We start from the raw sequence: 26,012 nt of genomic DNA, 5'->3' as shown, positions 1-26,012 counted from the left end.
GTTTCTAAAACCTGTCGCTTTTTCCTCCGCAATATTACAAAGATACACCTTTTCCTCTGTTGTTCGACTGCTAAAACTCTGACACAGGCCCTCATTCTCTCCCGCCTTGATTACTGTAACCTCCTGATGTCTGGCCTTCCTGCCTCTCACCTGTCTCCCCTACAATCTATCCTAAACCCTGCTGCCAGAATCACTTTACTCTTTCCTAAATCTGTCTCAGAGTCTCCCCTGCTGAAATCACTCTCCTGGCTTCCGATCAAATCCCACATCTCGCACTGAATTCTCCTCCTCACTTTTAAAGCTTTACACTCTTCTGCCCCTCCTTACATCTCAGCCCTAATTTCTCATCATGCACCATCCCGACTCTTGCGTTCTTCTCAAGGATGACTTCTCTCTACCCCCTTTGTATCGAAAGCCCTATCCCGCCTTAAACCTTTCTCACTGACTGCCCTGCACCTCTGGAATGCCCTTCCCCTCAATACCCGACTAGCACCCTATCTATCCACCTTTAAGACCTACCTTAGTCACACTTGTTAAAAGAAGAATGAGTAGCACCGTGGATAATACTGTACGTATGATAAATCAAGCTTAGCCCCATGCAGACGCACTTACCAGAACTCCCTCCTACTGTCTCTGTACGTTCTTCCCACCTACCATTTAGATTGTAAGCTCTTCAGAGCAGGGACTCCTCTTCCTAAATGTTATTTATGTCTGAAGCACATATTCCCATGACCTGTTATTTATATTATTTGTTATTTATTTGATTGTCGCGTATTACTACTGTGAAGCGCTATTTACATTAATGGCACTATATAAATAAAGACATACAGTACAATACAATACAGTACAAATAATTCCTTCCTGCCTCCAAAAATGGCAATCAGATTTCTTCCTGGATCAACAACCTTCTTATGTTCACTAATTGGTTTATAATAATAATAGCTTGTTCTTGTATAGCGCTGCTAGTTTTACATATCGCATTTACAGATACATTTTGCAGGCACAGGTCCCTGCCCCATGGAGCTTACAATCTATGTTTTTGGTGCCTGAGGCACAGGGAGATAAAGTGACTTGCCCAAGGTCACAAGGAGCCGACACCGGGAATTGAACCAGGCTCCCCTGCTTCAAACTCTCAGTGTCAGTCAGTGTCGTTATTCACTGAGCCACTCCCACTCCCTATTATCCTTGTATACTATTCCAAAAGATGTCTAACTTTTTCTTAAAGATATCTATTTTATCTGCCATCATAGTCTCATCATGGGTTGTTAATTCCACATTTTAATGACTTTTACTGTGTAAGGAACTCTTTCCTTCGAACTCAAAGCACAACTGTCTGTCTTTTGTACTGTTCTTGGGATGAATTGACACTATATGTATTTGTAAATAGTTACTCTATCCCCGCTTAGATGCCTCTTTTATAATATAAACAAACCTAATATCTCTCGTCTTTCCTCATAAGTCAAACCTTTCACCCCCTTTAATTAATTAGGTGGCTCTACATTGTCCATTTCCATAGATTGAATAAGAATAGTGTCTGCGTTCCAACACGTCTTTATAGAACACATGGAGAGACCCCTGTGTACAAACAATGGGCACACCAGAGATACCTGGGTAATATGCTAATTGTATATGCTAATGACTCAGATTAGCATAATTCCCATGTATCTCTTTGTTTCTTTCCATCGCTTTCTCTCGTGAAAGCAATATTTAAATTCTGGACAATTCAAATCTTAGATCGAATCGAATGTGCTGAGTAGCTGCTGGTGGAATTGCATATTGCTTTTGCTCAAATCCTTTAAAAAAAAACATCTTCTCATTCGAATATTCATCCGCAAATCATAAATTTACAAAAGCAAATCATTTGTCAATTTTGGAAAATTTGCTGGCTCACCCCACCTCAGCCATGTTTGTTGGGCTGAGCATACTGTAACAGAGTGCTCACCACAAACAAGGCATGACCCGCGAGGCCGAGGTGGGATTTGATATAACACCAACCAATGTGTAATTTTTTTTTTACATATTTGTCCATCTCTAGTGTCTTATGGCAGAACACTGCTTAGTAAATATGGACCATAGTGCTTGTGCGTAAACAGGGATAAGTACATTTTACTCCTGCTGTTTAGTTTACAATTCATTGAACAAAAGTTGCTTTTCCTACTACATAAGAGACATAACAGCTGTTTTTGGCGTCTTATTCAGATTCTTACAGAGTTTTACAAATGTTCAGAGAAGCTTAGAACAATCTGGGAAAATCCCAGCCCTATGAATTAAAAACTCGATCCAAAACAAAGTCAGGTCCCTAGTGGACAGCCAGCCATGTCATTATCTGACCGGGGCAGCTTAATCCAAATGGAATGCGGTACTAGATAAAGCACTACAATGTTGTTAATCCTATCACTGTTAGTTACCAATAAATACTGTCTGTTACACTGTAGTTTTAGCATTTTTAAACAACAGCTAGGCATATACTATTTTTGAGATATTACTTTTTACTGTCAGGTTTGAACCTCATTACCAAAACAATTCCCTATTGTAGAAGATTGATGATTTGCTATATATATATATATATATATATATATATATATATATATATATATATATATATATATATATATATATATATATATATAGTATAAAATCAAAAACGAATTGACAATACTGTTCTCTGGCTAAAAAACTGCTTTTATTTGTGCGAGCTTTCGAGATACACTGATCTTTTCTTCCGGCGGTGTTACAATGGATAAAGCAAGAAAGGTTTTTACTTATGTAGCCATGCTGTAAAATGGCTGCAGTCATCTCTCCTGCTGACAGTAAGGCCTGGTAAGTTATGGGCATGGCAGCAGTAATCATGTAGGTTTGCCCTCACACCCTGGTGAGGTGCCCTATGTATGGATGGGAGTGGTCACAGGCTCTGACTCCCTGGTTAGTGATGTCAGAGTTGTGCCAGCCCCCAGAGGATACATAAGGCACAGCACTGATCAAAAGTTAGGATTAGATAATAGGTTCTTCCCAGTTCAGGAAGGAGCAAAGAGTAATTACGTTACAAGCTGTGGAATTATGAGACTGTGACCAGGGACCTGGCACATGGTAGATACCGCTACGGGGATAGGGAATCCCTAATCAAGGAGGAATATACCTTTCAGAGGGAAGCCGCCGAACAATGATGTGTGGCTAGAACACTTACTGTGAGCTAGCCCACATCCTCAATAAAGATGACCCTGTTGAAAGATACTCTCGTGTGTAAGTGTGGAGTAATTGCACAGAGAGAAGCACCACAGAGGAGTTCCTCACCAGGACCATCCACAAGCGCAACCTGGGATCCTGATGAGGTGGAGGCGCTGCACTGGATCTAGGTAGGACTCAAAAACACTACCTCAGCTGCCTGTCTGGGTTGGCAACTCCCCACACAACATCATGCGGGTGACTCAGGAGTCCTGTTGCCAACAAGTGCACCACCAGACATCACACTGTAATGGGGACTGGTTAGACCACAGGGGCCAATATGAGATTGGGTGGGTCAGGCCAGTCCAGAAAATCCGTTACACTTAAAAACAGTGCATACTTGAATGTATCTGACTGACGCCTGTCCGTCCCCGCTGTGCAGTATGCGATTTATGACTTAAGGTATGTTAAATGGTCCCTGAATGTTGGTGATGTTAGAGCGTGTATGTATGTGTGTAAATATACATTTATAAAGTGCCCACAGTATATACAGTGCTTTACAAAAGGTGTATGTAATGGTGTGGGTAGGTGTAGAAATGTAAGAGGGTGTTGTGTTACTATTAATGTGTGTAGATAGTCTGTGGTCCCTATAGGTATATGGGATAGAATTACATTGTACAAATGTATGTGAAGGAGACAGCTGTGTGTGCACATAGCGCAGTATGTATAGACATGGCACCGAGCAGTGTTACGAGTAATGCGGCGTCTACTGTCAGAGCATCTAGAGTTCATGGGAATTTTAGGTGTGGCAGGACACGCTGCATTACCTGCAGGCATGTAGTTGTGTCCAATCAGTTTGTCTCATTTATGAAGGGTAGCACACACAGGTTTAGGAACTATCAATTGCCTCTATATGTATGTCATCTACTTGTTATAGTGTAGTTGTGGCCAACAGTATGTTGGTAGCACTACAAGACCATTATGTGCAATGTTCCTTGAGCACCGTAGAAATATCTCAAATAATTTGACCAGTCATAATATTTATAGACATTTTGATCTGGTGCACAATAGGGAACCAACTACGCTTAAAATACAAGGTTTGGAGTACATTTCACCCCATACATTGGGAGGTGACTGTTTTAAAATACTCTGCAAACGTGAGACTTATTGTATCTACAAGCTTGCCACTATGGCACCTGGTGGGTTCAATGAGTTTCTCGACATAAGTACTATCGTGCAGGTTGTCTCACTCTTCCTTTGAGAGATATGTTAACACTCTTTAGTCTCTGACCGATTCAGCTCTGGCTCTCTGTGTTCTCTGTCCTTTTCAAACCCTAAAGGTTTGGTGTTATTACATATTTGGTATCTGTGTCATCTATGCAAATACAGTATGTTGTTTATGACCATGGTTTGGAATATTCATGTATGAGATCTGATTTAATCTAGTGCTCCTATATGACCGAATTCTAATTGTTTCTCTTTGTATTTCAGCAGAAAAGAGGATTACTACCTTTTATGATTGTTTCTGCTATTGTTGAAGTATTTTGGCATTACAGTATGTCTGTCATTGTCTCTTAGGGCCTCATGCAGTAAGCGCTGATAAGCCGTTTATCGCCATTTTTTCACCAAATTTGCCCTCCCGATTCAGTAAGCGCCGATAAGTGGGAAAAATAGGCAATTTTTTTGGCAATAAAAACTTATCGGCAGCCGGGTGCCGATAAGTCACTTATCGGCACTTTTTGAACTCGGCTGAATTCAGGTAGCCCCGATCAGCTTTTCGCTGCTGATCGGCACTCCAGAATGGAGAGTTTTTTGCCAATCCAGCCCGCCAACTAAAGTTGGCAAGTTGGTGGAGGAGAAGCATCGGCAAGGGCGACACTTAGAAAAAATCAGCCCTTTTTCCTGTCTGTGATTAATGCCGGGGGTCTCCGAAGTTGATACCAGCACCGGAGCCCCCCGGCATGCATCCGAGGCAGGAAAAATGCATGTAAAGCCCACTTCATTACCTTAGCGGCAAACCGCTAAGGCAATGAAGGGGTTAACCCACCGTGCCAGCTTTATTGTGGGTAGCGGGGTGGGTGAAGGGGGTATTTGACCCTTGTTGTTTGTTTAGGGCTTGCGGGGGGGTTGCGGGTGCACTTAACCCTTTCATGACTGTAGCAGTTAATACCGCTACGGTCATGAAGGGGTTAAGCCCTCCCGCTACCCACCTGCAAGCCCTAAACAACCACCATTGTGGCTAATACCCCCTTCACCCACACCCGCTACCCAAAATAAAAAATAATCACACACACCAGCCCCACACTAAATAAATAAATAAATATATCGACATAAATAAATAAATTAATGAATATAAATATATAAATATATAAATATATATATATATATATATATATATATATATATATATATATATATATATATATATATATATATATATATATATATATACTGTATCACCCCAACAACCCCTAACATACACATATATGCACATCAATGATACTATAGGCCGGCGGTGGCCCTCAGGTGTTAGCTGCAGGCCTGCAGTACCAATTATGTGCCCCCCCCCAAATTAATGTCAAAACACATACATACTTCTACAGAAATAACCCCCCCCCCCAACACATACAGTATAGTAATGGCCACAATTACTATTATCCACAAATGGATACTAGTGAATGTGCCCATTTGAAATACATAAACACCAATACTTACATTAAATACATATAGTACTCACCCATGTCGGCTGCCACGATGAAGGCCATCCTCATCTTCATTCTGCCCAGGCCTCATCAGCTGCAGCAAAACAGACACAAGAATGAAAACATCCATTGTAATGTCCCCTAACCCCTTAATCACCATAGCGGTTATTAACTGCTACAGTCATTAAGGGGTTAACCCACCCTCACCCACCACTCGGGACGCCTACATACCCTCCCTTACTAACCCCCCACCCCGTGAGGCCTAACCACCCTCACCCACTACCCACAAGGGAGGCCTATCCACATACCGTTGGGGCCAATACACCCTCCCCCCACCCCAGTACCCACAATAAAAACAATACTGCCCCACATTAAACATCATTCTATTTATTAAATATATTACCCACCCCCTGTGCCCCCCATAAATACATGATTTATCCTTTTACATACAGGGTTCATAACCCAGCCCCACACGAGTCCCCGGCGGGCTGGCGGGGCACCTGACAGACCTACAGGGTACCAGCAGCTAGTTTCAAACAGGTTCAGGAGGCCTGTTGGTGGGTCCCGCCAAGCACCATGGCCCCCAAGTTGTCTCCTTGGGTCATCGTGGGCCACAATTGGGTCCCCACGGTAGGCCCGCGGATGTCTGGGAGCCTTGGGTCAGACCCACAGGTGTCTGCGGGGCCTCAGGTGGTTCCCACGGGGGTCTGGGGAACTCACGAGTGCTCACTACGGGTCCACAGTTCCCCCACAGATGTGGGACCACCGCTTCATCCCCGCACCTATGGGTCCGCGGTGCCACCACGGATGCAGGACCACCGCTTCATCCCCGCAGACTACAGGTCCGCTGTGCCCCCACAGATGTGAGGCCACCGCTTCATCCCCGCAGGTGTCACCCGAGAACCACCCATGAGATACCCGAGCAGTATCAGGAGTCCTGACGAAGCCAGCCATTCTATTGGCGAAACGCGTAGAGTGGACCCGCCCAGGAAGTGAGAGGATTGGTGCTGCAAGCTGTCAATCTGCTGCCGAACCGGAAGTGACGCGACGGAGCTGATCGCGCCCACCGGAAGTGACGTATCGCGTCAGAGACATCGCTGGAGGAGATTCCCACGCTGATACAGTGCAGAGGAAGCCACGGGGAGACTGTGGAGAAGCCCATCCGAGACGGCGGCGGTGCGGTGAGCTGCGGCAACCACCCTTACACTCCTTATCATTTATACAGTGAATAACGCTTATATTGATTTTTAACATTGTGAGTGCACATTTTAATACTATATAAAGTTTATCCCTATACCATTGATCTGCACCATGGAGGTCTGTTTTTATCTTTCCATGTATGTTTGCAACTGACATCCCAGTTCTAGCTGCTTCCTGCATATGTCCAGTGAGATCCACCTGACTTCACATATCCCGCCACTGCACTTATCCTACTAACTTTCTGTGAGTAGGGAGCACACAGGGGCCAAGCATCATATATCACCCTTGAACTATATATATATATACAGAGAGAGAGAGATATATATATATATACACACACATGATGAACCAATATACTAATAAATGTAGAAGGGTTATTAAAAACATGCTGTACTACAAATAACACTTCTCCATGCAGACACACTACAATAAAATCAATTTCCTTTAATAATCCAATCTGATCTTCCAATCAAAATCCTCAAATGCCAATCAAAGACCTCAAATGACAATCAAAACATTGCATTTACATTGTATATATGATGCATACAATCTATGCACAATATACATTCTGCAAATGAATGTTAACAATAACATATTCAAAACAAAATATCAATACATCCAAACAAGTATACTATTTAAACCAATCCAGTTAACATAAATCAATTGGCATTCATTAATTACATCCCTAAAGCATTTACATTCCATCCCTAACAATTAAACAATTAAGTAATTCAAGCGTTGAACAGAACAAGTTATCCTGTGAAAAAATATAAGTGCCAACAAGAATACAATATACAAAAGCAAGCCTCACCCTGACCTAAAGTACACCATACAATAGCAACAATTACATCTATCTAATTTTAAAATAAATTATACACACATTTATGCATAGCAGCATAGCCAAATTAATTTAAAACACAGCAAATCAAGCTTTTAAAACAACATAATTTCTTACCCTGTATGTATATATTTCTCTAGACATACATACATACATACTGTGGCAAGAAATGATATACCAAAAATAAATATATACACATGTTAAAAAAGCTTTAAAAAAAATTAACAAGTTAAATAAAATACATTTCTTTAGTTCAGTTACCATTACTTGACACACTCACCGACTCCCGTTGAACAGCTTACTCTCGAACCAATCCACGCACAGGAACCCATAAAATAATAAACCATAAAATAAAAAACCATAAAATAATAAAACACGGCAATCCAGGGGTCTTCTATTTGTAATCCATCTTCATCGGTATTCTTCTTTGTATATTCTTCCGGGGTCTTCTTGTCGTCATCGGCCACGCCCTGGTCTTCTTTCTTCTGTGGAGGTCCTTCCTCCTTGGCGTCTGGCTTCAAAATGAGACGACATAGGCTTTTAAAGGCCTATGACGTCACATTTTCGTCATGGTTCCCACGGCCCTGATTGGGCCGTGAAAACCATGTGTTTTGGCCGAGAAAAAAAAATGATGACGTCACTTAAAGGCAATGAAAGCACAGCCAATCAGAATGGCTTTGCTTCAATTTCCTTTAAGATGACGTCATTAAAAGAAACATGGCTGTCCTCACATGGTTCGGTAGCCAATCAGAACGTGGGAACTCCATCCCAACTCTGATTGGCTCTAGTATACCATGTGACAGAGGCTTGGGGGAGAACGGATTTGACGTCATTGAAAGCCTGTCACATGGTATACCAGAGCCAATCAGAGTAAAAGCTGGTCTCTCTCTGCTGCAAACACTTATCGGCAGAAACGGCCTATCGGCAGGTTATCGGGAGCCAGGCTTTTTCGGCACAGGCTCATCGGCAGTTTTGCTTTCGCAGTGATTCGGCAAGGATCGGCATGGATTCGGCCCTTACTGAATACTGCGAGGGCAAATCGCCAATATAAGGCCTATCGTCAACCCTTGGCGATTGCACTTTTTCGGCGCTTACTGCATAGAGCCCTTAGTCTGCCTCCTTTTCTGGTCTTTAGGTTCCAAATATATATAAATATTTTTTGCCTATATATTCATTTATTTATATGTTTTTACTTGTATCTGTATTTTTGCTTCTAAGTTTTGCTTGTATGAACTATTAGTATAGTTTATCTCCTCCCCTGTCCGCTACCTGGGTTCATTTTATGTGCAGTATGTGTAGTGTTGTTTTAATGAAGGGGAGGGTCTTGAACGGGTTGCTTTGCAACCAGTATGGTATTTAAAGCTCTCTACGTTAGATATGAGTATCTTTGAAAAAGTTGCCTTGAGTGACGAAATGCGTCAGGATGTCAGCATTGAATGCTGTCAGCATTGAATGCTCATTGGAGTTAGCTGCTTTGCTGGAACTTTTTACATTGTGGACCCAGGCTCTTCCCAGAGCTTTGTGAATCTTGCTGAGGACATCACTTGCGGTTGCTGACAGGGTACCAACCCGATGTGGCAGTGACTATTTGAGTTCACAAATGCCTGTAATTCTGCTTTCCTTGTGAGTAAACCTGTTTCCTCCCCTTCCCTTTCTATTAAATGTTAAAGATTTTATGCTATGGGCCGTGCGCTTTTACTTTGTTTTAGATTCCGTTTTGATTTGGTTAATCCCTTATGAAAGCAGCCCCCCTTTCCCAGCTTGGAATTTTACTATATCATGTGCATGACCAAGGGATTGGTTCTATTAACTTTTATTATTTTATTGTTTATTTGTCTGTGTTCTTATGCTGTTTTGAATGATAGTCTAGTTGTTTTAATCTATTTAGTATTGTTAGTGTATATTTAATTTGATTAATGATAGTATCTTTTTTTTATGTCAAGTGATTATCACTATTAATAATGGTTAAATATCTGTGTCACGTGGCGCTGCTTGTTATGTTATTTCTGTGTGTATATATATATATATCTCAGAAGATAATTGCCAGCACTCACCAGTCTTTTGAAGTGTAATTTATTAAAAAATGATCAACATTTTAGTCCTCACTCAGGGCTTGTGTCAAGATAACTGTAAGGAGGACAACAACACCACTTACTGTATATACCCTAATAACCTAGAAGTGGGGATAAAATGACACTAAACCAACCACCTGGTGAGCTGCTAGGTAACGCAGTGTAACCAACCCGAGGGAATCTAAATACAAAGGCACCCATTTTGAATGAGGACATATTATACCTACAGTATAGGTATCTAAACGTAACATACGTTAAGGAAGAAAATCCAGCAAGGTGATGTAACAATGTAATGCTAAAAGTAAATAATATTGGAAAGAAGGTATCAGTAAAAAAATCATAAATTAATACACAGTATCAATGTAGGAAATCGCATATTGACAGTGTAAACCATCATACCTATGGTACAGTATTCTAAAGATACAAATTAGTATTGAAAGAGAGCAGTGCAAAGTGGCAGGACAAAGGTCGATACAGAGTTTTCAGTCTGCAAACCCACTATGCTGAGATCTAATGCAAGTCATTGCATAAGTATGGGGAACAAAGTCAATGCATGTCCCAGCTGTTGAAACATAGATTCACATGGGATGCCAATATAAACATAAGCAAAATTGATCTCAAATTAATTAAGAATAAGGTTGATCGACCATAGGTGGCAGCATGTATTAGTCAAATTTGGGTTGTCGGAACAAATTGCACAGCACTGAGGAGCGATTCGGTTGGGATCTTCCTTGGTGATGAACTGCACCTGGTTAGATGAAGAGTGGACCACTGTAAGCCTCTCTATTATGGAAAAGAAGCAGGCTATAATACAGATGTGCAAAGTATTCGCTGACATTCGACTGTGCAGTGAATGTGGCATTTCTTTACAGGCACGGATTTTCAAGTGCTATATATATCCTATCCTATCCAGGAACTCCCTTCATTGGCAGCTAACTCCGAGGGTTCCTTGCCATTGACACCCCTTCGGTGGACGTGATTCTTGGTCTCCCATGGCTGCAACTTCACAATCCATTCATCGACTGGTCTGACAAGGAACCGGTCCTGTGGAGCCCCTTTTGTTCCAAGAACTGCACTGTGCCCATCAAAAGTATCTGTGGGGTTGCTGCTCACAAAGAAGAGAAGGTAAAAATGCCTGAGATCTATGCCGAATTTCGCAACGTTTTTGATAAAGTCAGTTCTGAGGTCTTACCACCGCTTCGTCCTTTCGATTGTTCTATTGACTTGCTGCCTGGCTCTGTGCCTCCTAGGGGAACTTCTTACCCACTTTTTCCCTTCCTGAGACGAAAGCTATGAAAGAGTATATCCATGAAAATTTACAAACAGGTTTTATTAGAAAATCTTCTTCTCCAGCCAGCGCAGGCTTCTTCTTTGTGAAGAGAAAGGATGGGTCACTACGACCATGTATTGATCACCATCAAAACCCGTTATCCCTTACCACTGATTGCTGAACTTTTTGATCGCCTCCAAGGAGCCAACATCTTCACTAAATTGGACCTCCCCGGGGCCTACAATTTGGTAAGGATCTGCCAACGTGACAAATGGAAAATGGTTTTCAATACCAGTGACAGCCACTATGAATATCTCGTCATGCCCTTCGGTCTCTGTAATGCCCCTGCCGTCTTCCAGGACTTCGTTAATGAAATCTTCAGAGATCTGTTCAATCAATTTGTCGTCATCTATCTGGATGATATAATGATCTTTTCTAAGTCCTCACAGGCGCATGTAAACCATGTCAAACAGGTACTTCTACACCTACGTGAAAACAATTTGTTCGCCAAGCTGGAAAAATTTAAGTTCCACAAATCCTCCACAGAGTTCCTTGGATACATCATTTCCAACACAGGTCTCACCATGGTTCCTGCTAAGGTAAAGGTATTTCTAGATTGGCCGCTATAGGGCCCACTACCCTCAAAACCGTGCAACCTGGAGTTTGCAAACTACTACCACAGGTTCATTCAAAATGTCTCCTCTGTGGTAGCTCCCATCACAGCTTTAACTAAGAAAGGTGTGGATCCTTCTTCATGGTCGCCGGCAGCAACCCAAGTTTTCGATCACATGAAAACCGCCTTCATGTCTGCACCTATCCTCATACATCCGGACCCCGAGCTACCGTTCACCTTGGAGGTAGATGTGTCAGACGTCGGTGCCGGTGCAATTTTCTCCCAGAAAAGGAAACCTCAAGGCAGACTCCACCCCTGTGCCTTTTTCTCGAAAATGTTTTCTCCAGCGGAACAACATTATGATGTGGGTAACCGGGAACTCCTAGAAATCAAGATATCCCTGGAGGAATGGAGACATCTGAAGGCACAGAGAACCCGATCACTATTTTCACCACCATAAGAATTTGCTCTATATCGAGGGCGCTCAACGCTTAGGGGCTCGTCAAGCCCAGTGGTCGCTTTTCTTTTCCTGTTTTAATTTTATCTCTTTTCTTCTGTGTTCTAAAAATATCAAAGCCAATGCTCTTTCCCGTCAGTTCCTGGTGGACGACAAAACTGAGGATCAGCAGGAACCTATTCTTCCCTCCAAATATATTCTCTCCGCCAACTCTTTTGATGCCTTGAGACATTGTAAAAGAGCAGTCTCACATTCCTGAGGGTCTCGTGGTTCCACATGGGTTATTGTTTACCTCACAACCTCATCGGAAGAAGGTCCTTGAATGGGGTCACTCTTCGAAGTCCTCAGGTCATCCAGATACTAGGAGGACCACAGACCTTGTTGAGCGGACCTTTTGGTGGCCGGCATGCAAAATGACATCAAATAATTCATTGCTGCGTGCTTAACATGTGCTCGAAATAAGACTCCCCGGGATATACCACCAGGACTCCTTTGACCGCTGCCCATCCCGGACCATCCATGGACACCCTTGTCAATGGATTTCATAGTCAAACTGTCGGTTTCTAAAGGGATGAACACCATCTTAGTTGTGGTAAACCGCTTTTCCATGCAGTCTCACTTTATTCCATTAAAATGTCTACCCAACTCTCACAAATTGGCAGACATCTTTATCAGAGAAATATTTTGCCTCCATGGGGTACCATTGGCCGTAGTCTCCGATAGAGGTTCAGAGTTCATATCTGTAAGGAATCGGGGAACACGTCCCCTGCGACATGTTCCCTTCTTATCTATTGTTCCACATGCCTCCGTGTCTCTTACAGAGCGCACACGCACACAGATGCTTTCTGCAAACATCATGGAGCTTGGCCCCGTCCCCAGCCCGTGGCATGCACACGCGCCGTGCTCAAGTGACATTCGTACACCTCTCCCCAGCTGCATGGTAACATTCCTATCACTGCTCACCTGTCTCCTGCATCCTCTGTCCAATCCCTGCTCCCGCAGGGGCCGCGCCTCCGCTCCGCCTCTCGCACTGATTGCTCCAGCCTTGCTAATTAAATCAGTCATTTGCTAATCAGTCATTTACTGAGCATAAACTCTTGTAGCCTTGTGTTTCTGCATTCCTGCTTTGCTTTGCCTTGTGCCTTACCTTTCTTGTTTCCAGTTGATCTCACGTGTACCGACCCGGCTTGACTATTGGACCCTCTCTGAATAAAGACCCCGGCTTGCCTCTGACTACCTACACTTCTCCATCCCTGACCACAGCTATTGGACACTCTACTATCCCACCGGCTTCAACCCTGACCATGGCACAGTGGACATCTACTATGCTGCTGGCTCCGCCCCACAACCTCGGCAAGTATCTCTACTAACCCACTCTCTCCAGTTAGACCTGGCTACGTTGACAATCTACTTCCCAGGCGTGCCCCCACTGCTGTGGGTGTGCAGTTCTATACTTTCCCACCTCAGTACTGGAGTCCTGCCATGTTCAAGGTGAGCGCAAGGGTTACCGTATGCTCAGCTCAATGAACATGGACCCCCCTGAGGTGGGCTCAGCCCTGTCTGCCATTGGTGAACGCTTTCACCATCTGTAGACCCAAATTGTTTCCTTGACCCAATGTGTTGCTACTCTTTCTGCACAGCAGTCTCAGTCCAGAATTATTAGGCCTGCTACTTTCTCGCCCCTTACTCCAGGGTAGACCCTTCCTCTTGAGCCATGCCTCCCAACGCCCAATCGCTATGCGGGTGATCCCCATGAGTGTAGAGGCTTCCTCAATCAGTGTGATATTCATTTTTAGTTAACCCCTTCTCGTTTCTCCTCTGAGAGATCCATGGTGGCATATGTTATTGCCCTGATGACCAGTGATGCCCTGGCGTGGGCATCTCCCATCTGGGAGCAAAGACCAGAGCTGACCCAGGATTTTGTACGCTTTAAAAGGGAATTCAGGCAAGTTTTTGACACTCCAGGCCATAAGGTCACTGCAGCTTCCTCCCTGTTTCACATTTCACAGGATCATAAATCTGTCGCAAGATATACTCTCGAGTTCCTGACCATCGCCGCAGAGACAGGCTGGAATAACGAGGCGTTGTTGGCTGCCTTCTGGCAGGGGCTATCCGAATCACTTAAGGAGGAACTGGCTGCACAGGAATGACCTACCGAGTTGGAGGATCTTATTGCAGTATGTATAAGGGTGGACCAGCGCCTTCAGGAAAGTAAGGCTGAACGCCCTCATTCACGATCTTTCACAAATAATGGTCCTGCTCTCAGTCTTTCTCCCCCTACCATGTCTCCAGCAATTGATATTCCTGAACCTATGCAGTAAGGAAGTCACCAACTCTCCTTCACGGAGAAACAACGCCGGAGGGATAGCGGTCTCTGTGTTTATTGTGGTCTACCCGGACACCTGGTACTTTGCTGTCCTACTAAGCCGAGAAATACCAATAAGGTAATCACACTAGGTACTATTTCTTCTTCTCCTTCTGTTTAGGAAACCCTTCCGACTAGGATCATGCTTCCAATTGTCCTTCAGGGTCCTGGCTTTCAAATCTCCACTTCCGCCTTCATTGACTCCGGGTCTGGAGGAAATTTTGTGGATCAGACTTTTGCTGTCAAGAACAAAATCCCTCTCATACAAAAATCTGTGCCCGTCGGGTTGGAGGCCATAGATGGACGTCCCCTTCAGCAGCCTTCATCTCCTTGCAAACCTGTGTACTTGTCCTTTCCACTAAAGATGGCCACAAGGAGGAGATATCGTTGGATGTGATCCACTCACCTTCCGTGGAGTTAATTTTGGCCCTTCCTTGGCTCCAACGACACAATCCACACTTAGATTGCACTGACAAAAATTCTATACAATGGGATTCCCCATGCACCAATTCTAATGTACTGTCAGTGCAACAAATTTGTGGCTTAGACGTTCCTAAATCAGACAAACCCGTCCTTCCCAAGGTCTACGCTGAGTTTTCTGATGTTTTTGATAAAGTTTGTTCTGAAGTTCTTCCTCCTCATCGCCCCTTTGATTGCCCCATAGATCTCTTGCCAGGAGCTGTTCTTCCCAAATCTAGATCTTACCCTTTTATCTCTTCCTGAAACTAAAGCACTGTCCAAGTACATTCAAGAGAACCTAAAGAAGGGGTTCATTAAAAATTCTTCCTCCCCAGCCGGGGCTGGTTTCTTTTTTGTCAAAAAAAGATGGCTCCCTTCGCCCCTGCATAGATTACAGAGGACTGAACAAGATTACCCTGAAGAATCGATACCCTTTACCGCTTATTTCTGAGCTTTTTGATCGTTTGCAGGGTTCCACTATGTTTTCTAAACTTGATCTTTGACGGGCTTACGATCTCATACGTATAAATCAAGGGGATGAATGGAAGACGGCATTCAATACACGCGTTGGTCATTATGAATATTTAGTTATGCCTTTTGGATTATGTAATGCTCCATCTGTTTTCCAAGAATTCATGAACAAAATCTTTCGAGACGTTCTCAATATTTTGTCATTGTTTATCTGGATGATATTCTCATTTTTTCAAAATCTCTCTCTGAACATGTCCATCATACCAAGCTGGTCCTGACTTGTCTTCGTGAGAATCATCTCTACGCTAAGTTAGAGAAGTGCATGTTTTATCAAACTTCTACATCTTTCCTTGGCTATATATTTCAGACTCTGGTTTTTCCATGGACCCTGACAAACTCAAGGTGGTATTATAGTAGCCACAACATACCTCTCAAGCCAATCCAGCGTTTCTTAGGGTTTGCCAACTATTACCTTAAATTCATTCGTAATTTTTCTTCTACTGCCACTCCTATTACTGCTCTGACTAAAAATGGTTTTAATACTTCTTCCTGACCTCCTGAGGCACTCCAAATCTACGACTCACTCAAGAAAGCTTTTGTTTCTGCCTCCATCTTACGCCATCCTGACCCTAAACTTCCCTTCACTCTGGAAGTAGATGCTTCTGATGTTGGGCTGGTGCTATCCTTTCTCAGAGACAAACACCTCAAGACAAATTACATCCATGTGGGTTTTTCTCCAAAAAAAATTCTTCTGCAGAGTGAAACTATGATGTCGGCAGCCGGGAGCTCCTAGCCATTAAACTTGAACTTCAGGAGTGGAGACATCTTCTGGAAGGTACCGAAAATCCCATCTCGATCCTCACGGATCATAAAAACTTCCATCTCGGTTCCCGTCAGGCTCGTTGGTCTCTCTTCTTTTCTAGATTTAATTATATAATCTCTTACACTCCGGGATCAAAGAACGTCAAAGCTGATGCATTATCTCATCAATTTGTCATGGAAGACAAGACTGAGGACATTTCTGAAACTATTCTTCCTTCTAAGTACATTATTTCCGCCAATTCATTCGACGTTCTGGACAAGATTCTGGCTACTCAAACTTGTATTCCTGGGGTCTAGGGGTGCCGGAGGGCTGTTTGTATGCTGCACCACAATTCCAAAGAAAAATTCTAGAGTGGGGTCATCTTCTAGGTCTGCTGGTCAGTCTGGTACGAAAAGAACTTCGGACCTCATCAGACGTACTGTACTTTTTGGTGGCCTAATATGCTTAATGATATCGAACAGTTCATAAATTCTTGCTCCATTTATGCCCAAAATAAAACCACCTGAAGCAAACCTCTCAGTATTCTACGTCCTTTGCCCATACCGGATCATTACTGGAGTCATTTATCAATGGATTTTATTGTGGAATTGCCTATCTCCAGAGAAATGAACACTATTGTTGTCGTAGTTGATTGATTTCTAATCAGGCACATTTTATACCTCACACAGAATACACAGATTCCCAACAAGCTCTGAGAAACCCCAACCATTACCACATAATATATATATATGCATATATAGTAAGTGTCAAAAGGAGTGCTAGTGGGCGTGGCTAAATGTATACAACAAAAAACAAAAATGCCCAAAGCTACTTCCAGTGTGACAAAAGTACACAGTGCAATACTTATATATCTCTTGTAAATAGGGTAATTTAGTTTAAACCTTTGGCCAAAGCGTCTAAAGCCTGCAGCCACTTACAAGGCATGACCATAGCAGGGCCTAACACTCACCTGGATTTTATACCTCTCAAGAGTCTTCCCAACTCCACCACCTTGACAGATATTTTTTTTAAAGAAATCTTCCGGATTCACGGAGTACCTTTGTCTATAGTGTCCGATCAGGGATTGCAATTTATTTCTACATTTTGGCATGCATTTGCTCAAAGGCTGGATATTGCACTTAATTTTTCTTCTGGGTATCATCCCCAAACTAATGGACAAACCGAGAGGATGAACCAGTCCCTGGAACACTATCTCAGATGTTTTATCTTGGACACACAAGACGACTGGGTAGAGCTCCTTCCATGGGCAAAATTTGTCCATAACTCCTTAAAAACCGAGTCCACTCAAGAGTCGCCATTCTTTATTAATTACGGGTTTAACCCGGCCCGCCTTCCTATCTCTTCTTTTTCTTCCGGAGTCCCAGCAGCAGATTTAAGGGTAAATTCTTTACAAGATTCTTGGAAAAAGATTCAGAAAACTCTCCAAGACGCTGTTCTTAGACAAAAATCTCAGGCGGACTGTCATCGCCGTAAGGCGCCCAACTTCCAACCAGGAGACAGGGTGGGGATCTTCCAAAAACATCAGATTGAAGACACCAACTCTCAAGATTCCTGGGCCCATTCACGATTCTGGAAAAAATTAATCCTGTGGCATACCGCTTACAGCTTCCTCCCTCGATGAAAATTCCAGATGAATGCCATGTTTCTTTTATTAAACAGGGGTTTCAAAGTTCCTGATTCCCTGATGTTTTACTGCACCAGTGATCGTACAAGGACTAGAAGAGTATGTGACTCGCTCCATAATCGATTCAGGAGATCCAGAGGATCAGTCCAATATCATGCTCTTTGGAAGGGGTTTGGAACAGAAGAACGGTCCTGGATACCCCATCACAAAGTTCATGCTCCTAGCTTGTTAAGGCGGTTCCATGCCAGGTATCTGCACAAGCCATTTTGGAGTCATCCTTAGGCCGCTCCTGAAGGGGGGGGGTACGGTAAGGAATCGGGAACACGTCCTCTACGTTCCCTCCTTACCTATTGCTCCACATGCCTCCACGCCACTTACAGAGTGCGCACATGGAGGCTTTCTGCAAACATCATGGAGCTTGGCCCCGTCCCCCACAAACGTCACGCACGCGCGGCGTGCTCATGCGATGTTCGTGCACTGCTCCCCAGCTGCGTGGCAACATTCCTATCACTGCTAACACTGCTCACCTGTCTCCTGCATCCTCTGTACATCCTCCGCTCTGCCTCTCGCACTGATTGCTCCAGCCTTGCTACATAAACCCTGAATGCTCAGTCATTTACTGAGCATAAAGCCTTGTGTTCCTGCATTCCTGCTTTGCTTTGCCTTGCACCTTACTTTTCTTGTTTCCAGTTGATTTCACGTGTACCGACCCAGGTTGACTATTGGAGCCTCTCTAGATAACGTCCCTGGCTTGCCTCTGACTACCCGCACTTCTCATCCCTGACCATGGCTATTGGACACTCTGCTATCCTACCAGCTCCAACCCCTGACCATGGCACAAGGGACATCTACTATGCTGCTGGCTCCACCCCACAACCTCAGCAAGTATCTGGACTAACCCACTATCTCCAACCCAGACCCGGCTACATTGACAATCCACTTCCCTGGTGTGCCCCAGCTGCTGTGGGTGAACAGTTCTATACTTTCCCACCTCAGTACCGGGGTCCTGCCTTGTTTGTGGTGAGCGCAAGCATTACAATATCCAAGTTCTGGTGCTCCTTCTGCCAGTGACTAGGAATAGCGTTACATTTTTCTTCGAGTTTACCATCCCCAAACCAACGGTTAGACAGCGCACCAACAAGTCCCTCGAACAATACATCCGGTGTTTCGTTTCAGACACTGAGGAAGACTGGTTGGATCTTTTTCCCTGGGCCGAGTTTGCGCATAACAATTTGCGTAATGAATCTACCATGGAGTTGCCCTTTTTCATTAATTATGGGTTTCACCCATCACTTCTACCCATCACTACACCCACTTCTGGGGTACCAGCAGCAGACAACAGAATTCTTAGTCTTCAAAATTTGTGGAAAAAGATCCAGGAGAACCTCAAGAAGGCAACTACCAGACAAAAGGCACAGGCAGACCGTCACCAAAGGAGGATCCAAGAGTTCAAACCAGGATACAGGGTGTGGTTGTCTTCTAGAAATATCAGGCTCAAGGTCCCTTCACAAACTGGCACCGAGGTTCATCGGACTATATTCCATCTTGGAAAAAGCAAACCCAGTGGCATACCGGGGGATCAGTCCAGTATCTTGTGCACTGGAAGGGTTTCGGACCCGAGGAACGATCCTGGGTTCCTCACCACCGTCTTCACGCTCCAAGGCTTGTTCGCATCTTCCATGCCAAGTACCCTCACAAGCAGTTCCTGAGAAGCCAGAGGTCGCTCCTGAAGGGGGGGGGGGTACTATAAGGATCCGTGAGTCCCACTATCTTCGGCCCGCCCCCTCCTTACCTCGGCGCCTGACCTGGGACATCTATCAGCCATAGGACTACGGGCACGCGCAGAAGTTTAGACCAAGCCCTCTGGTCCCGCCTCCGGGTTGCGCCCATGTGGGGCATCATATCACGTACGCGCGTGACACACGCTCTACGTGCACAGGTACCGCGTCCCCAGCCTCCGCCTGTAAGCCCTCCCACACCTGTCTCCTGCACCTCGTAAACCAATCCCAGCAGGCGTTCTTGACACGCCTCCTCTTGCCTTGTCCTCGTTGGTTCCTGTTTGCCTTATATGCTCAGCCGGTTCACTGGTTCATCGGCTGAGCATAAACCGTCCTACTAGCGAAGCATTTAAAGAAAACAACCAGGGAAGCGCTATATTAGTTGGGATCAGGCTCAGCAGCCAATTTTATGTATAAACCACATATAAAACAATAGCATAAAATAGCATGATTGAATACACAAAAATATAATATATAAAATGAGTAACACAAGTCTCTGCCAGTTGGAGATTGTCCAGGTGATGTAAGAAACTCCGCTGCACAGCTCTCCTGGGCGAGGCTGTGAAGGAGGAAACAAAAGGAGCCACCAGCGCAAAGAGTTTGAAGTCTGGGTGAGCTTTTTCCATATTTGATGCCTACGGCACCTTCCCATTTCTACACACTTCATTACCTGCACAGTTGGTAGCGCTTTCCATCCCAGCTACCACTCTGGATTTATACCTCTCAAAGGTCACTCTTGCCCGAGTCTGTCACATCAGACAGGGGCATTAACTTGCACTTACATCACCTGGACAATCTCCAACTGGCAGAGACTTGTGTTACTCATTTTATATATTATATTTTTGTGTATTCAATCATGCTATTTTATGCTATTGTTTTATATGTGGTTTATACATAAAATTGGCTGCTGAGCCTGATCCCAACTAATATAGCGCTTCCCTGGTTGTTTTCTTTATTGTCCTTATTCAGCAAGGTTTGGGTACCTTGCATTGGAAGCTGCTTATGTGTTTGGATCATTTTGGTTCCGTCTGCCATTTTTTGTGCTATAACCACAATTAACCCCTCTCACTGATAATGGTTCATGTCACATAACCTATTAATGGTATAAAAGTATATGTATTCATAGGATTTAACTACTCACATCATCAAGGTGTATTTTCGTTTCCATTCAATTTATAATTTTAAAAAAAATTTTTTTTTTTTTCCCCCCCCCCTTTTTTTTTTTTTTTTTTTTTTTTTTTAATCACACTTGGATTTATTTAATAATCCATTTTACGGTGAGTGGTTTCAGGAACAGATCACCAGGCGCACGAATTTTTCTTTTGAAGCATTTATAGCTGTCTTGCCTCCACAGTCTTGTCGTGCTTCCAGTTTCTTGCTCCTGACCTTAGCTTTTCCTCCGGAATCTGCTCTTCTGTTCTCTTGTCGGCTACGTACGACCATCCGCACCTCTCCATCCTGACCCAGGCTAGCACCTCAACGATCCATTCCTCTCCAATACTGACCTCGGCAAAGTACCATGACGATCCACCTCTCTCCAATCCAGACCATGGCTAAGTACCTCCTACGATCTGCTACTCTGCAATACCGACCTCGGCAAGAATTACTGACCATCCAGACTTCTCCTACCCCGACTCGTCTATCTCGACCAATCTACTCTCCAGACACGCCCACGTGGCTGTGGGTTGGTGTTATATCAAATCCCCACCTCGGCCTCGCGGTCATGCCTTGTTTGTCGTGAGCACTCTGTTACAGATATATGCGAATAGAATATGCAAAATATATATAAATGACTCCTATTAGCTTATTTCCTAGAAGATATGGATCGAACTTGGGACTCTCTTTTTCTATCTTTCTCTCATACCCTGTAGCTACTGGTGTAATTGAATTCACAAAAATGTATGTACACCATCTTCGCATTTGAATATTCGTCAATTAATTTTGTAAAAAATACAGTGAAAAATGCCCGGACCAAATTTTGACACGTTTATCTATATCTATACTGTATTCCAACTCAAGCTGGTTAGTTCTCTGCTATTAGGTGCAAATCAGAGTTTATAATGATGGCAGGACCGTAAATTATCAAGCCAACCAGAAAATCACCGTTAATAATAAGGAAAGTTAATAATTTTGATACATTATAATCATCTACTAATGATCAGGATGTCTATTTATCATATTTATAGAGCTTGTGAATCAATGAATGAAAAGGAATCTTTATGCGTGACATTTTTCTTCTTCTTGAATCCAAAGCATACAAATATTTAAGACATCTGTCATGTTTGATCAATTTGGTTGATTGCCTGTTGTAGCTCATCTCTCTTCCTCCAGCTTACAGTACTTCCTTCTTTACACTTATTCAACATACTGCAACTAGAATAATTTAATTTATTTTCTACTACATTTTTCTCCAGTGCTTACTTGCACTCACTGTCCCTTGCCCTGTTTCTTTGTCCAAGTAGAGAAAATGTACTTCTCAACATCTTCAAGTTCGATCTGAAAACTCACCTTACAAATTAAGTATGTTTATTCATTTAAATCCTTATTACATTGTCCTATCCATTTATCAATAGAAGTTACAGAAGCGCTTGTATAGTTTGAGGCAAAAATAAAAATGTAATCTCCAAATTGTACTGTAGGTTTCTCAATTATTCACGGTTGATTTTAGCTCATTTTTATTCCAGCAATTGTTCAAGCGTTGCTGTGAAAAGCATTGGTGACATGGTGTCTCTCCGTTGCACTCCCTTGCTGATCTTTATCTTTAGTATCTTCATGTAATCCAATGGTTGATGTAGCATTCTCCTAAGTGTTCCTTATAATCAATATCAGTATCAATATACTGTATGCTTCTTCAACAATTTTCTTCTTAATGGATTTAAAACCACAGAGGTGTAGACAGAATCAAATGATTTTTCAGAATCAACAAATATTGATGTAGCCAGGTCCCCCCTTCCATTGCGGACCCCCCTCCTCCTCGTACTCACTGTGGCCATTCGCGGGGAGGTGTGGGGGCATGTGCGCGAGCAGCGCGCTATCCTAGGGATGCGGCCGGTTGCCGGGGACGCGCGCGGGCTGTTGCTAGGTCCGCGGTCGCGTTGCGAAGGTCCCAGCGGCTCGCGGTGCAGGACGCCGCCATTGCAAGTTGCGTTGCGCGTGCGCAGGAGCCAGAAGCGCCGGGAGGTCCACAGACAGGTCGCGCATGAGCAGTGATAAGCGCGCGAACGCTAGCCTACCAGGGAAGGCTCTTGGAAGTGACTACAAGTCCCATGAGCCTCAGCCACGCCACACGTGACCCCAGGGAGCCAATAGGGCTACAGCATCTCCCTGCAAGGGAGAATAGATACATTTCGCGCGCTGAGCCCACGCTAGTCAGTGAGTGCCAGGAGCAGCCAGGGGAAGGAGGTAGGGTGCAGGAGTCCGTGACTCCCTGCACTAGGCCAGCAGCCCCCTAGGCCCCAGATAGCCCTGAGTCACCAGTAGTTTGAGTGTTGTAGGGACAGGCCCCAGGTTAGGGACCCTACCCCTTACTATTAGTGTTAGTTAGGGACTCAGCAGACGCTGCACGTCCGTCCAGAGGGTTGGATGCAGATCTTCGTTGTTGCTGCAGAGGCCATCCGGGTGGGATCGCCCCGGACGGTAGTTCCTGTGTTCATCCATCATCGGATCCTTTGCGAAGCTCCGTTGCAGGCCCGAGCACTGGAGTGCTCAGTAGGTAACCCTCATCAAGTGCACCAATGATACTATTAGATTCACACGGGGCCAGTGACTGCGCAGTCACACATATCATCTCACTAGGAAGGGTGGGAAACGTACTGTGTGTGTGGTTACTGGACACGGGGTGGGATCACCTGGTGAAGGGGGTAGCATCCTGCGAGACGCATTAGTTAGTGTCTCCTCTAGAGAGGGACACCTGTTGATCTGTTCATTGTTATGCATGAGTATGGTTACACTAGTAAAGGTATTGGTTGTTATACATACTGTGTGCTGTGTGATATATATTGTCCTGCGCGGAACCACTCCCCCTCTGGTGGGAGCCATCGCAGGTGGAGGCGCTGCACCGAGTACAGGGTTACTCATAATATACTTGCCCCAGGTTCCCCGTGGCAGAAGCTCAGCCCTCCTGTGAGCCTAACAGGTAAAGCACCACACCTGGTAACAGTAGGTTCTCCGCATTCACACTATATCTGCGATTGGGTGGGGGAATACCCGTTACATTAACGAGAGGTAGATCATATTCATTACTTGGGGAAATCAATTATTTTATGAATTGAAGGTCGTCCACTGTGAAATCTTGCTTGTTCTCGTGGCTGGGTATAGTCCAGAGTCATTGGTATATCTGTAAAAATTGGAAGTGATTTGAAATACACTGATTGCTCTGTTGCTCCTAAGGTTTTCTTTGTATTTTTTCTTGTTTATTAGTACCTGTATAACTATGGCATTGCTTCATCTGTCATTTTCTTGTTTTTCAAGCAGCATGTAAAACGTTTTGCAAGTATTTTCTCTACTTCTTTCCCAGCTTCTTTGAAGATTTCAGTTGTAATTCTATCTTCCCCAAGGGCTTTCCCGTTCTTTGTGAATTTCATTGCATTTGACACTTCTTCGTGGTGGTTTCGTCTGTTTCTTTCTCTGATGGATTATGCCATGTGTTACCTGTGTTTTTGTACAATTTCATGTAGACATCCTCAACCCTTTTATTGTTGCCTTGCTTGAGTGCAATGATTTGCTTATTTCCAAACACAAATCTTTACGTTTTTGTTGTTATCTTCAATAGTCTGCTTCACCATATTGCAGTTACATTTCTTCCATCTTCAGTAATACGCTTGAGGATTATCTTGCACAAATTTGCATGTTCAAATCTTGTTTTTGTATCTTGAATTACTTATCTGATATTTCCTTATCCTATTTTTATTAGCCATTCCTTCATACGTTTTTTTATACAGTAATTGTTTATTAAAGCACTAGTGATCTTTCAATACTAGTTTAAATTATCAGCTGTTATTCTTGAGTTTTTTTGCCGATATCTTCTATTTAATCAGTTGTTTTCTTCTTTTCATCTTTGCATTCAGATGTAAATAGCTTTGAACCAATGTGATCACTCCTTGTGTCACTACGGTAAAGTATTGTGCAGTTCTCAATCATGTGTTTCTTGTTAGGTAAAGTATAATCCATTAAGTGACGTAACCACCATCCTGCCAAACCCCGCAATACGGGGGCACTGAGAATGTGGGAAGTCCGTCCTGCGTTGGATCTTCGGCCCAGTGGTGGCCAGAGTTCTTTTCCAACATCAGCATCAGACTGCTGGTGCTAGGGCCTCTGCTTGCTGCGGGGGCCTCTGATGTCTGTGCGCTCCTCACTCAGTGGCCAATTCCTCCTCCCTTGGCCCTGCCTCTTTTCCTTGTCAGTGCAGGAAGATGGCCCACCCCTGAAGTTGGTTCCAACTTTTGCCCACGTGCCCAGCCAAGCTCTGTAGCACTGCAACATCCGACACCAACACATCCACAACCATAACAGTCCAGCAGGCCTATAGACCCCTCCCCCAGGTAAGATTCTTAGAGGGGGGGGGGGGGGGAATTGAACATGGTGGAGAGTAGGAAAATTAAGTTTGGTGGAGAGGTTGAGTGTGGTGAAAGGGGGGGAAAGAGAGTGTGGTAGCAGTGGAATTGAGTGTGGTGGGATGGGGGAATTGAGTGTGGTGGGGGGAACAAATTGAGTTTGTGACTGAATATAAAAATGTACTTGATTGTAATAAAGAGCAATCATAGAAATAAATGGCACACCACTGTTAATAAAGACATGCAGGTATAATTCTGCTTCTGGTGCTTACCTCCCAATGGTCCCGGTGTCTCAAGGCTGGACCTGATAATGGCACAAAAATGAAGGAAAGGAGGAGCACACAGGAGACTTGATTTGAGTTTTGAAAAACTTCAATAAGGTGTTCACAGCATCAGAGCTTTAGTACAGATAACGTTTCAGGACTAATGTGTCCCTTCCTCAGACCCAACGTTATAATAAAAAACGAATGATTTATTTAGCATTTTTTGATTTGGGTGGTCCTTTAAAAATGTTTGCAGGCGGCCCAAAAATTGTAGTTACCACTCCTTGAGTGGTTCAGTGAGTAAAGACACTGTCTGGCACTGAGCTTGAAGCAGGGGAACCTGGTTCAATTCCCGGTATTGTC

This window comes from Ascaphus truei, chromosome 1 (assembly GCF_040206685.1).
Source record: "Ascaphus truei isolate aAscTru1 chromosome 1, aAscTru1.hap1, whole genome shotgun sequence".
Classification (NCBI taxonomy): domain Eukaryota; kingdom Metazoa; phylum Chordata; class Amphibia; order Anura; family Ascaphidae; genus Ascaphus; species Ascaphus truei.
This window is presented reverse-complemented; position numbering follows the sequence as displayed.